This window comes from Ursus maritimus, unplaced genomic scaffold (genome assembly GCF_017311325.1).
Source record: "Ursus maritimus isolate PB19 unplaced genomic scaffold, ASM1731132v1 scaffold_29, whole genome shotgun sequence".
Lineage (NCBI taxonomy): Eukaryota > Metazoa > Chordata > Mammalia > Carnivora > Ursidae > Ursus > Ursus maritimus.
The window spans coordinates 30,889,190-30,904,316 of NW_024425452.1; the positions used below are offsets into that span (position 1 = coordinate 30,889,190).

At 42.1% G+C, this 15,127-nt stretch overlaps 1 pseudogene; it reads left to right on the forward strand.

Moving 5' to 3' along the window:
* The first annotated feature begins 10,196 nt into the window (after window positions 1-10,196).
* LOC121105692 lies at window positions 10,197-12,079 on the forward strand (annotated as a pseudogene).
* The last annotated feature ends 3,048 nt before the right edge of the window (window positions 12,080-15,127 follow it).

Below are 15,127 nucleotides of genomic sequence, written 5' to 3' on the forward strand. Positions count from 1 at the left end.
GCAGAACTGCTCAGAATGGAGGAATCCACAAAGCTTCACAGAGAAACTGACAAATCCAAAATAGGATTTTGCCAAACAAGTGGAAATGTCTGAAATTAATAAATTTCAGTCAATTCTAAAAACTAAACACTACAGAAACATGATCAAAAGATTTCCCAAATACCGGTACACAGACCACCTGAAAGACCTTTCTGAACTATGAGCCATTTTCTGAGGTCTTGGGGTGTTTGTTGCCACAGCAGAGCCTGTTTTATCCTTTGTAATACAACTGTGTTTTGTCTTATTGGGGCCATAGGGTCAGATCATGGTACAGAATGGTGGGGATTCAGTTTCCTTGAAAGGAGGAGATACTCTCAGAATGATCAGGCCTGAGATAAGAAATAAGGATTTTGTAAGCAAGTTGGGAAAGAGAAAATGTTCCTTCCCATTGGGGCCATTGGTCTAAGGCAGGGCGATTCCTCTAGCATTTCTGATGCTGGGAGTGGTGTAAGAGGTGGTGAGTGTGACAGGCATAGAAGCTTCCATCTCATCAGGAGAGAAGGAGAGAGCCAGGAGCTCCTGTAACAGGCTCACGGCTGGTCAGCAATGTAAGTTATTCTCGGGGTTGCATCTCCCTTCCACTTTCCCCAAATCCTCAATAAAGCCATGCTTAGAGGTACAGCTTGGTTTCAGCTCTGCTGTGGGCAATTTAGAAAGCTGCGCCTTGTCTCCATCACACCAGTAAAGGAGAGAGCAGTGCCCCTAGCCCCGGGGGTCACAAGTACAGAACCACCTGGCCCACCTGAGGGCCAGAGAATACGGAGTAGGAAGAAAATATCACATGCAGCGCAGTAATTGATTTGATAGAGTTCTTTCCTGTCTGAAGCACAGGCAAAACTAAGGTGCTAAGCACTAAAAATAGCCTCTGTCACTCGCCTACCTTCCCGATCTCAGTGAGTTGCAAGCTGCAATTTCACGGTGCAAATGGAAATTTTCCACGAGGCTTACCCAGTAGGAAACATGTCATTCTGTCTTCCTTGTTATCAGCTCCTGTGCTGGAACAACATTATGCTGCAGTAACAAATAAGAATCTCAATGGCATAAAATAAAGGTTTATTCCTTGTTCATCTCTGTGCTTAGTGAGAGTCAGCTATATCCTCTGCTCAAAGTCATGCTCTTTCCAGGACTCACAATGAGGGGGCAGCCACCTTCTGACACGTGGCCAGTACAGCGGCAGAGGGAACCGGGGCCCCACAAAGTAAGCCCTAGCCTTAAAGCTTCCACTTGGAAGTGATAGATGTTACTTCCGCTTACCCAACACGAATTCCACACGCAGGGAAAGGCAGCGGAGTTAGAATGGGTGTAGAGCCTGATGGTTCCTACACACCCCACACCTTTCGCAAGAAATCCCGAGTCCATGGCTGAAGAGTATGTTTTTTCAATTGAGCAAACAATAATCACATTTTAAATGTACTGAATAGGCTGTTATCTTTCCTGACAAGAGAAATTGCGTAAGGAGGGCTTGGTCATAGGTAGAGAAGATGAAAAAAGAGACAAAAGAGTAAGTGGAGAGAAGATGATGAGTGAAGTGTAAGAAGAAGATAGAGAAAAAGAAGTGAAGAAGAGGAGCGTCAGGGCAGGGAGCGTCTCCCACTCTTACCCTAAATGGCTTCGCTACAACTTTCTACTGTTCCAATTCGCCACTGCCGTTCACTTCTTGAGGTCCTAACTAGTTAATCAAACAGAGAAAGAGCCCTCAGAAAAGGGAAGCAGAAAGGAAGAACAGGAGGATGTGGGCAAATCATAGACAAGAGAGTCTGAGCTACTAAAGAAGGATCAGCTGGAGGGAAAAGAGCCGGGCACTATAAGGAGCTAGAGCGCACCCAGGTAGAGTCTCAAATTCAAAAGCCACTCTAGCTGGGGGAGATGATGCACAGGGTGAAATGATACCGTTTGTTATCGCAGCCCTTGAAATGTCAGATTTTCCCCTTGCTGCATTCTGCCTGATAACGTTTGCAAAGCTCACGCTCTTGAGATCATATATGTGACCCAGGGAAGAAGACTGCCAGTTGAGAACTGATTATCTCAGAATAAATACACTGCGCCCTTTGTGTCGTGACTTGAGGGGTGGCCTGCACTGAAACAGGGCCTGGCTGGCCAAGCTCCTGGGTCCAGCCTTTTCCCACCCATCTTTAAACACACTGTCTTACCACTTCCACACAGCCCACGGCTTTGAGCCTACTTGGTAAAGGTGGTATGGCTGTATTCCAAAGAAAACCCTTGCTCTGACCCTGAGAATTGTTTGTTGGTTTTAAATTTTAAGTTTTTGCAGTTCCACAAACCTGGTGTTAAAAATATCATTTAAATGTAACCAGAGCTGCTTTCAGTAGCACTTTGCTAGTGGAGACTATCAGACTATCAGGCATCGCTCTTAAATGTCAGACTGTCTTTTCACATAAAAGCCATGAAATTGTTTTAATTGAAATCCACTGTGAGAGAGCTTCTGAATCCTCAAAGAGATGATGTATAATGCCTGGGAGTCGCAAGCTGCTCCCAATGTGCTATTAGACCTTGAAATGGCAGTGGTTCCTGCTCACGTTACAGCCCCTTTTTGTCTTTTCATGACTTAATTGTGGAACTGTTTTTTAAAAATTTACATGAAGTAGAAATAGTTTTCTAAAGAGAATTCACTCACTGTTACTAAGCAAGAAACCTTTGAGTACAGCAAATGGCTTAAATTCCCTTTCAGTGTTGAGTATCTCCTCTTTTTCTGAAATTAGTACTTCCCTTTTCTTTCTCTATCTACAAATATATTATTTCCTCAGAAGCTGTCCTATTTTTCACAGAGCAGCCACAAGCCTAATCAATAACTCCACGTGAAAAAAAAAGGGGGGGCTGTTCAATTCATAGTTACAAGGGACAGATTGATGGTTGCCAGAAATAGGGGATTGGGAGGTGAAGGGAGTCAAAGGTACAGATTTCTGGGTTATAAGTCATGTGGATGTAATGTACAGCATGGTGCCTACGGTTAATAATACTGTACTGCATATTTGAAAGTTGCTAAGAGAGTAGATCTTAGAAGTTCTCATCACATGTATTTTTTTTTTGTAACTATGTATAGTGACAGATATCAACCAGACTTAATGGGGTGATCATTTCACTATATATACAAATATCCTATCATTACATTGTACCCCTGAAACTAGTATAAAGTTTTATGTCAGTTATACCTCAGTTTAAGAAAAGGCTCAGCCCAGTGGGCACCCAGCATGGCAAGGCCCAGTGTCTGAGAGAAGCAAAGGGCATTCCTTCCTCCAGGAAGACGCCTATTCCAGGCTACATGCCTTGGTGAGCAGAGTATGGGCTTCATGTCAACCCCACAGGCCCCCTGGATGGGCACCTTTGTGAAGCACACAAACCGCACAGCTGTACATGTCAACTCTTGCAGGTTCATACATGATAGGACTGGTTCAGAGTTGCCTTCTTATGCAAGCCAGGCCAGTCAGAGCCCTTCTGTGGATTCTGTTCCAACCAGACCCAAGAAAGTCAGACACTCTATTGGTGAAAGTCAAGAGATGAATTGCATGAGCTATCAGTGACTGAGATTTCTACTATTTGAAAAAAAAAATGCCTTTGGTATGACAAAGAATGATGCCAGCATCACAAAGAAGTAAGAACAAGAGATGGCAAGCATTCCATCAGCACTGAAGTTCCTGGTTCCGGAAGTGCCTGTGATCAGCAGCATCCCTGCCTTCTCATGGGTGCGTGGTTTGGTTGTTCAGCCCTCCCTTGGATTTGATGAGTCAATAGACATCCTTTTTGCTTTAGCTTCTTTTAGTTAGATTTGCATCCTGACAACTTGGTTCATGAAAAAATGCAAAGGCACTACAGAGAGCAGCCATATATCATGGCAGCCCATGCTTCCAGAGGTGGCTCCATCTTGCGGAGATCCCCCCCTAAGCAGCTCCGGCACAGAGGGGGTAACTTCGACCTGAACATAGAGAGGTGCATGCTCATTGAATGATTGAGAAGTGACAATTCCCTATTTCTATCTGTATGACCTTATGTAAGTTTCTAGACCTCAGTTTTCACAAACGTAAAATGAGAATTTTAATATTTTCTATTTCATAGATTTGTTGAAAAGATTAAAGGAAACAATGCATGTAAGTATTTGGGATAGTACCTGGCACCTAGTGTTCAATAAATGTTTGGTATTACTATTCTTTTATTATTTCCAGTGTCAGAATGGTGCTTGACATAGGATAGGTATTAGCAAGAGTTGCAATGGATATAAAAATCTCATTTTAGCCCTAACTCCATAGCTAATATTCTTTGACCTTAGGTAAGATATTTTTCTGAACCTCAACTTTCTCATCTGTAAATGGGAAAAATAATTTTTTTGCAGGTTAATTGAAAGATAACATGAAATAGTGTGCATGACCAAGTTTTATAAACTCTAAAATACTCTACCCAACTGTAAAACATAAAAGATTAGAAAGATGAATCTAAGTTTGCTTCTTTTCAAAGATGCTGAGATATCAATATTTTAATAACTAAAAAAGAAATGAAAATTTGAAAACTGACATTCATCTATTGAATACAATAGGCAGTATATATCCTAAAAATAAATTTTTTTTTTCTCCATTGGAATCAATAAAACTCTTTTAATTTTGATTTGAAAAAAATGCATCCTTTAAACATTCTTGCTTTTCTTGAATTAGCCCACAGGCAAAAATCTTGCTTTCTCTTCATGAGAGACTGAGAATTTTGAGAATAGCCCAAGCTCAGCCTGGGAAAATAGCAACTTTAAAATACAAATCAAATTTTGGCATGATGTTTAAAACATTAGCCTACATACAACAAAAGAAGCCTCAGATCAAACCATCTGTTTTCTTCACATGGTAGTATTTGATAAATGGAGATTTTAAAAATAAAACTGAATACAATCATCTCTGGACTGTTTCAGTGAAAGAGCAGCCTGAACAACAACAACAACAAAAATCTATTGCTTTTTCTAGCAAGTTTGAAGATATTATTGAAGAAGATGTTCAGCAGAATAAATTCAAGTTAAAGAATAAAAATGTAAGACAAATTTTGAGAACAGACAAGTTGAACATAGCGCTACAACATCCCATTTCTCTTTTAATTTAGAACAATGCCATCTGTTCTCTGCCACACCCCCCTCCCCTCTTAACCTGAACATTTGCAAGGAAGGAACTAGAAGGTGGAGGGGATCAGAGAAAGCCCAGGCGTCTGACTCAGCCATTTTCAAGCCTGGCCGCAGACGCACTGAGTAGCTCCTTGGTGATGTGGTCCCAAGGTTGTGGCAGACACTGCTGACTGCCTTCCAGCAACACTTTCCCTTGCTTAGTTGCTAATTTTTTTAAATTTAAAATTTTTTTTAAAAATTTTTCTCAGTCTTCAATATGCCTAGCCCTAGGGAATTGGTCTCTGTCAAATCCTTGCTACTACAGGTGGTGGAATGACCCAGTTCTGGCCAATGTGATGTGAGGGGAGTCTGCTGGGGGGCTCTGAGATAGTTCCCCACCAGACAAAAGGGGAAAGGCCCATGATCACACCTCTTCAGTCTTTGAACACCTACGTGAGGATATGATGCCTGAAGCTGCTGCAGACCTCTAGGTAGCTATGATGGGAAGACAAGCCCATCAGTGAGACTGAGCCAGTGGCTTCGCCATGTTGAGCGGCTGGCCCACTCCTGAAACTCCCACCTCTAGACATCTTGTGACATAGGTAATTAAATGATTTATTGGATAAAATACTGTTAGGTGACTTGTTACTTGTAAGGAAAATCACCCTGACAGTAAGGTCTTCCACAAAAAATTTCGTCCCCTGCTTTTTCTCCCTTCTGTTCCATAATACCTGGACAAATAAGTTGCTACCCATTTAGAAGCACAGAACGTCAGAATTGAAAAGCACTCTACATCTCCAATTAACATAATAAAGTAAGAAATTCAGAAGTGATTCCCTTGTTTAAAGAGTTGAGCCATGTCAGAGCAAATGCCTAGGGGAAAGGAGAAATATGCATAAGACACCTGAGAAATATGCACAAGACTCACTTTGGAGTGAGCGACTGTATCAAAAAGATTTCCTAGGAGATTTGCCTGTGGACAGAGAATATTAAGCATTAGGAAAGTGTTTAAGAGGTTAACTTTAAGAAACAGAGAACGGAATCTGGAGGCTTCAAGATCAATGTCTTCTTAAATTTTTCTATGGCCGGACCTTAAGTAAATTTTTCCACAAATGTCATGTGAGATGGAGAATGCATTTTTCCAAGTTGCCTCCAGAAATGCAGAATGAGAAGTTCCTCCAGAGGGCATGAAGCTCTGGCTTCACCAGGCCTGTGGCTGTTAGATCCTACTTGGTCATTGGCAAGGGGGAGGTTATTAAGTTCATAGAAGCCCTTGAAAGAGATTAAAAAAAAAACAAAAAAAACCCCAAAGAGCTAAAATAATACTATTAGAGTTACCAGAGAGCGTTTTTTAAAGCTGCAAATATTTTCTGAACTTCTGCAATCCCATTCTTCCATAGCCATGTAGATGCAACCTGACTAATCAAGTCATCTGAGGTGTTGCCTATAAGATTTTTCTTAAAATTCTGACAATTCTTTCTTCCATTTTTTTTGCCTTAAACCTTTATAAAAATGAAGATTATTTTGATCAGAAAGAACATATTCTTTTAACTTAATTATAAAACTAATACATGTTTATATCCATGTCTGCCCTCTAAGTGCATATCCCTAGCTCTATTTAACAAAGTACACAGAACAGAATAGATGCTCAGAAAATATGTACAGCATCTGCATGAAAAAATGCAGCAAACTTAGAAATACATAAAAATAGATTTTAAAGAAACCTCTTATCCTATATATTTATTTGTAGACAGTCAAATCTTGTTCCATAAACATGTTTTCTATATATATTTTAAATTGTCTATTTCTTTTCCTATAAAGGGGAGGCCTATAGTAGTTGTTGTTTCCTGAAAACGCTGGGCTTGTTGGAAAATTTCAACTACATTATCCTCTCCTATTATAAGGAACAGAAGGAATGTAAGCTGCTCCACAAGTTTACACATCTGATGAAGACATATCTAAGTTTTCTAACTGCCACTACAAATTCCTCTACTCTGCTAGGGAGGTCAGTCTAAGACATTCGGTAGAGTTTTATAGTTCAACTAGAACAGTTTAAAAAGCTGATGTAACCAGAGTAACTAAATAACAAATGTTCTTCATTTGCTATTACATGGGGTAAATGGAAGTCATAGCATATTTTCTTTGCTCACTTGAAGAGTGATTTATGCACTGATGTCACCAGCCTTGTTTCAGGGGCTGTTGGAGTTGTGCATGCAGCTCTGGAAGTAAATGAGGAGTATGTCATGGAAACACCCTAGAACTGTCCTCATTAGCAAAATAATTTAGCAAATATGATACTGATGCTGCTGTACCAATTCCAGGTTGAGGATACATGCCATTCCAGGAAATTATCTCCTGCAGACCCTCTGAGTGGTTAGGGCTGGGATTTTTACTCAGAAACACTAGGAGGAAATAATTGAGAATTTAGTTTTAAGTTCTTTGGGCAGACCATTATAAAATTGTATTGTAATTGTCAACAGGGAGCCACGAAGGGACACAACAGGACTTGAGTTCAAATTACAATCAACCTCCGGGGTATATGCGTGGCTCAGTCAGTTAAGTGTCTGCCTTTGGCTCAGGTCATGATCTCAGGGTCTTGGGATCGAGCCTCCAGTCAGGCTCCCTGCTCAGTGGGGAGTCTACTTCTCCCTCTGCCCCTTCCCCCCAACACACACTCATTCTCTCTCTCTCTCTCTCTCAAATAAATAAATGTTTAAAATTACAGTCAATTTCTTTTTTTTTTTTTTTAAAGATTTTATTTATTTATTTGACAGAGATAGAGACAGCCAGCGAGAGAGGGAACACAAGCAGGGGGAGTGGGAGAGGAAGAAGCAGGCTCATAGTGGAGGAGCCTGATGTGGGGCTCGATCCCATAACGCCGGGATCACGCCCTGAGCCGAAGGCAGACGCTTAACCGCTGTGCCACCCAGGTGCCCCTACAGTCAATTTCTGATCATGGTTGAGCACATTATTTGCACACTGGATTATCCTTATCCTTGGCAAACTGTCCTTGGGAAAAACAGGGAAGTAAGGACAGTTCATTTTAACTTCCAGTTTTCCCATCTAGCATTCATTCAACAAATATGTACTAAGCACATATTTGACACCAGTATCCTTTTAGGTGAGAACCCTGCAGACAACAAAACAGAGTCCCTGACCTCAGGAGTCTTTGTTTATTAGGCAGATACTATACACGAATCAACAAAAAATACATAATATGATATTAAGTAACCATAAATGCTACAATGAAAAATAAAGGTGGATGAGGTGATGAGAGTGATATTTCAGATAGGGTTCTCAAGAGGAGAGGCAACTCTGATCTGGATAAGATAAATCAAGGACCCAACCTTCGGCTGCTTAGACGAAGAGGTCCCAGGCTAAGGGAGCAGCAAAAGCAAAGGACCTGAGGCAGGTCTGTAATTGGCATATAAGAACCAGCAAGGAAGCAGTGTGATAAAGCAGAGTGAGCAAGGGGTCAAGTCTGTGAATTGGGTCCAGAGAGATAGACGGGGACACAATCATGCAGGGCTTGGGGGCCCCAGGGAGGACTTTGGGTTGGTTCTAAATGCCAGTAATGTGACTAGAGGGTTATTGCAAGACACAATTCAATTTGCCTTTTATTTTTTTTTAAGATTTATTTATCTGAGTAAGAGAGAGAGCATGAGTGGGAGAGTCAGAGGGAGAGGGAGAGAGAATTCCAAGCAGACTCCACACTCAGCAGGGAGCCTGATGGGGGACTCGACACAGGGCTCAATCTCACAACCCCAAGATCAAGACCTGAGCCGAAACCAAGAGTCAGTCACTCAACCCACTGTACCACCCAGGTGCCCCAATCCAGTGCCTTTAAAAGAATGCTCTGGCTGCAGTTTAGAAACTAGATTGGGGGTTGGGGGGTGGGGTGGGAAGAAGAGAGGAGGCTAAAAATAGAAATAGGAAAAACAGTTAGGGGATTATTATAGAAACCCTCCAGAGACAGGATTTCTGGCTCTGTTGGATATGTGCGGGAATGAAAGAGAAAAATGAAGAATAACTGGTTAAGAGCCTCACCAACTGAGTAGTATTATTAGTAAGAGAAAAAAAAAAAAAGACAACCAACAGAATGGGAGAAGATACTTGCAAATGTCTTATCAGGTAAAGGGCTAGTATCCAAAATCTATAAAGAACTTATCAAACTCAACACCCAAAGAACAAATAATCCAATCAAGAAATGGGCAGAAGATATGAACAGACATTTCTCCAAAGACGACGTACAAATGGCCAACAGACACATGAAAAAATGCTCCATATCACTCGGCATCAGGGAAATACAAATCAAAACCACATTGAGATACCACCTCACGCTGGTCAGAATGGCTAAAATGAACAAGTCAGGAAATGACAGATGTTGGCAAGGATGCAGAGAAAGGGTAACCATCTTACACTGTTGGTGGGAATGCAAGCTGGTGCAGCCACTCTAGAAAACAGTATGGCTGTTCTTCTAAAAGTTGAAAACAGAGCTACCCTACAACCCAGCAATTGCACTACTGGGTATTTACCCCAAAGATACAAATGTAGTGATCCGAAGGAGCCCCTGCACCCCAATGTTTATAGCACCAATGTCCATAATAGCCAAACTATGGGAAGAGCCCAGATGTCTATCAACAGATGAATGGATAAAGAAGATGTGGCGTGACTAACATAACATAATAAAAAAATTTTTATAAAAAAAAGATGTGGTATATATACACAATGGAATACTCCTCAGCCATTAAAAAATGAAATTTTGCCATTTACAACGATGTGGTTGGAACTAGAGGGTGTTTTGCTAAGCAAAATAAGTCAGTCAGAGAAAGACAATTATTGTATGATTCCGCTGAGATGTAGAATTTAGGAAACAAAACAGGATTATATGGGAAGAGAGGAGAAAATAAACAAGACGAAACCAGAGAGGGAGACAAACCATATGGAACTCTTAAGCATAGGAAACAAACTGAGGGTTGCTGGAGGAAAGAGGGGTGGGGATATGAGGTAACTGGGTGATGAACATTAAGGAGAGCACATGGTGTAATGAGCACCGGGTGTTATATTAGACTGATGAATCACTGGCCTCTACCTCTGAAACTAATAATACATTATACGTTAATTAATTGAATTTAAATAAATAGAGAAGCAGGTTTAGGTGGGTGTGGGCAGGTAGACAAGAAACCACTTTTAGACATAGTGTGAAATTATAAGAAAATCCCTCTTGATGGGGGTGTTTATTGCAGGTTTGCACTTTGGACCCTGCTTCTATCAAAAAAAGACATTAAGACAGGAAAGGCCTGGTTAAGATTATCTCATATACTCTTATAAGGCCTTATAGTGTGGGGTCCTCAGGGACTTGGGGGGCTGCTGCCCTTATTGCTATCAGAGATGGCAGTGAGGTGGGGGACACATGTACCCAGCATGCGGCAACAGTATGGCACCCAGGGAAAGGAGATTGTGGTGAAGGAAAAGAGTGATTGTCAGGTATTCTAGTAACCCCAGAATGTCAAGACCAGCTACATAGTTTGGGGAGACTGGAAAGGAAACCAACCCAGAGAACACCCCACACTGGCTTCTATCTTATTTGTACTTAATAATGTGTACTTTTCCTCATCCTACTGTTGATGTCCTGCTGTAGCTCCTGAAAACCTGGCTATGGTTAGAAGCCCTGACTGAGAAGATGTACTTGAACTCCTGGTGCAACATTAACTTTGGCAATTAGAGACAGAAGGGCACCCCTAGAAGCAGGTCTTCAGGGACCTGCTCAAGTTAAAATGAAGTGAAGTTTTGGGAGAAGCAAAGAAACCACAAATTGAAGATTAAGAATGTGTGGACCTTGTTAAAGAGAGATCGGCTGCTGGTTTGGAGGGCCCAAAGAAGGGACTGTACAAAAGGAACAGATTAGTCTTTGTCTGAAGCAGTGGGAAAAATTGCTGTAATCAAAGTTAAGGCTAAGAAAAGATGTGTAGTCAAGACTGATCTAGATGAGGATTATATTTATAATGCCCTGAAACCGAGGCTTTGGGGGGATGCTGAGGTAACTGTGACCCAAGATATCATCAGCAGAGCTGGGGTGAGGATCAGAAGTACAGTAAACTGTTCTACAAGAATATTTTTGCAATTCTTCAATCTGTAAAGGCCAGAGAAGAATGGACTGTACCTGAATTGTGACTGGCCCCCAATACAGCACCTGTGGATCCCATGTTATATACCCAATGTCCTGTCCCAGCTGTCTATAACAGATATGATCAGGAAACATTCACAGGAAAAGAAGAAACGGACATCTTCAAAACTGACATGATGGTACTTACCAGGGTAAAATCTACCAAAATCTGTAACAGAGGGTGACACATCTGCCAGTGAGACTCAGCCTCCTGAACACGGCCAGTTCTGAGACCAGTTTCTCAAGCCAGGTTTCCACCAAACCAGACAAAAGGATCTTTAGCACCCATCATCAAAAGTTAGGCAGCAACCACCTCTTTAATAACCAGGCTCAATGCAGAAGACCTTCTCTGGGCTCTGAAATTTGTCCCAACAGGTGAAAAGCAAAAACAAGGCTGCCACTGAGAAAATGAAACTATGATTCAGAGTAGAGAAGAGCAGATGCAGCCAGAAGGCACTACAATTCATGTCTGGGTTCCTTATGGAGCAGTAGACCAGCCCCATGAGTGCATGCCTCAAGAGACCAACCCCGTCCGCGCATGCCCTGGGGGTGGAGGGGACCAGGTTGTAGCAGTTTCTGTACAGAGTCCTGTCTGGCAGTCCAAAGCTTGTCCGTGGCTTTTCCCTGATGGATCACCAGTTGATGTATTTGCTAAATTTGAAGACTTTTGTCTCAAATATTATGACGTTTGTCTAGATCCAAATGTTCAGAAATAGGACAGAACAGTATCAGAACTCAGTTATCACAGAATTCCTTTGGACAGGTCAGTTTTCTTACAGTTCTGAGAACACTTTATAGTTACACAGTGAAACAGACATCCCTCTTGAGATTCTGAATTTCCTCCTGTTTCTGGAATTTGGATTAAGAAACATGGATATACCTTGACCTAAAGGCTGAGACACAAGCTTTAATGAATTTACCAAAACTTACAAAAGAAGGTCCCAGACTGATCTTTAACAAGACCTTATTTAATGCTTTGAGGAGAACCCTGATTCATATACTTATGTTCTGTGGCTTTTATCTTTTCCAGATGTCTCCTCCCAACTCCCGACTTCCTTCTCTATGTCTTCATCTGCCCAGAAGCTCCTCCCCTCCCTCGTACTCCCGTGTTCAGGGAGTGGCATAGAGTAGAAACTCCTCCCACGCTTCCGACTTTGGAATGCTCCTGCTAATTGAGGTGCAGTTTGAAAAACAAGATTATTGTTTGTTATTCTTATTGTGAGTTTTGTAATTAGACGATTGCTGTTTAGCACAGATCAGGATTGCCACTGGTCCGAAGCCTCACCTCTGAATGATCTGTGTCTAATCACAGAATGGAGTGGTAGTGTCGTAAATGTCAACCCACTCTACTGCTCTGATATATGCCCTCATTAAGGTCGAGGAGAAGAAATTTAAATACCAGGGTTGAGCTCCTGAGCAATCATAGCCTTTCTGTTGATCACCTAATGAAAATGTATGGCATGAAATAGTGAAGAGATCAGTTTGCAGGAGGACACGAGTTTCCACGGCTGTGCTCACACCATTCTCAGGGAAGGCTTCAACCATGCTTGCTCTTACAGAGCATTTGAAGATTCTCCCAGTTATAGAAAGGCACAGTAGGACTGAAGAGAGGCTGGGCATGTTAGTTCTGCAGTTTTATTACCAAGTGATATACATAAAATTAAGATGCTTGTAAGCAGCAAGAGAACCCTGAGAGTTGAACCGTGGAGGCCAAAAGAAAGGGAAGATGAAATCTTGGACACTTTGCTTGATCTATTAGGATAGATTGTGCCTATACTATTTTCCTGGGGTCCTACAAATCCCATGTTTAATAGCAATTATAAAAAAATAAATAGGGAGCATCAATATGAGCACAGAAACAGCCACATAGCAATTAACCATTAACACCTTAAAAAGAAGCAGTGACATGTATCACCTATTTGAAATGGGTGAGAATTATGTCATCTACAGAATCTAATTTATCATTGTGAGAGGAAATAAAAGTTCCCAAGAAACCATGGCAACTGGTCTTTGCAGGGTGACTGGGGACACCGCTCCTGGTAACTGTGGCCTTGCAGGTTTTTCTTTTTGTTTTGTTTTGTTTTTAAGATTTTATTTATATATTTGAGAGAGAGGGGCAAAGGGAGAAGCAGACTCTCTGCTGAGCAGGAAGCCTGACTCAGGACTAGATCCCAGGACCATGGGATCATGACCTGAGCCAAAGGCAGACACTTAACCAACTGAGCCACCCAGGATTCCCCTTGCAGTGGTTTAAAAAGGTTGATGTCACTTTCTAGAAACTCCTTTATTTCTTTTAAAATTAATCAGGAGAGCGGAAAAGGAAAAAAGGATCCCCCCCGCCGAGCTGCTGTAGGAGAACTTTGAGCTCCCAAGCACACGGACGGAGAGCTCCCCAGGCATGGCACCTTCTCAGAAAGTGCTCCCCTGACCTTCCTTTCTAAAGCGGAGTGTACCCCACGCAATGTCTAGCCCCTCACTCTGCCCGGCTGTCCCCACGGAGCCAGGGCCCGCCTGGGGAGGGCAGGCTGACAGTGGACGGACAGTACGGCAGCCCGCATGGGCAGCCCACGTCTGCCACTTGCCAGCTGTGGGAGCTTGAGCAGGTCCTGAATTTTTCTCTGCCTCCATTTCCTCTTCTGAAAAAGAGAAATGGTAGTAGTGCTGACTTGAGAGGAATGCTGGGAAGATTAAATGAGTTACTATTTAAAGTTCTTGGAACAGAATGTGGCACATAGTCATAGTATGTTTGTGAAATAAAACAGGTAAGTAAAATGTGTTTGCTTTTTTTATTACGCCCCCTACTAGAACATAAGCTCAATGAGGAGAGGCCTGGCTTTACTGTCAATTATGTCCTTAGAGCTAAGGGCAGTGCCCTGCACACAGTAGGCTCTCAGTAAAGGCTTTGCTGAAGGGGCAGCACCCTGGGCTGCTTCTGTGCACCATTACTTGTTTCTCTCTGTGATTTCACTCCTTTCTTTTCTGAATGACCTTATTCGAATGATCTGGCTTATGTGTTTCATTCAAGACTCATAGAGCTATTTTATGCCAACAAATTCTCTGGAATCTGATACTATTAATACAGGCATTAGTTTATTAAGATCTTATAGCATAAGGCCTATAGTTTCTCCCGGCCCAAATATATGGTCCAGAAATACTATTCAGCATGTATTTTAACTGAGATAATGAAACGTTTAAATAAGCACTCTAGGCTGAGTCATGAAGCATGAAGACCAGTAGGGAACATGGTAAGGCAGGTTCAGGCAGGCGGGACCAGGAAACAACTCGGTCATCATGCATACTTTGGAAGGGGTAGCCCACCTTCCCAATCGTAGAATGAAAGGAGTCCAGCCAAGTTGGCAACCTCATTCAAGGCTGGTGAACAGACAGCCATAGCACATTCTGCTAACAGAGATAATAGTCATGGTCAGTTGGAGGTCCTCTTCTAGGAAAATGGAGGGGCAAGATGAGCCATCTGAATTGAAGCAAGTCCTTAGATGGCAGCTGAACTACAGAGGCAGGACCCAGCTCCAAGATAGAGGAGCCTGGGCGAGCATTCACACGCTGTCCAACCCAGACATGCAGACTGCATTTTAGAACTGACTCCTGGCCCAGCAGGAAATGGGAGGCCTAATCAGAGGCCAGAGCCTAGGCCCAGTGGGTTGCACTGGTTGCTCTGAATAGTCTCTGTGAAGCCCTTGGTCATGGGCTTTTCTCATGCCTCAGCTGGACTGTATTTCCTCCTTTCTATCTTCTCTTTTCTCTTTCAGAAATTCTTATTATTTAAATTTATCTCCTAGTTTAATCCTCCAATTTCTGAGAGTTTCTTTTCTGTT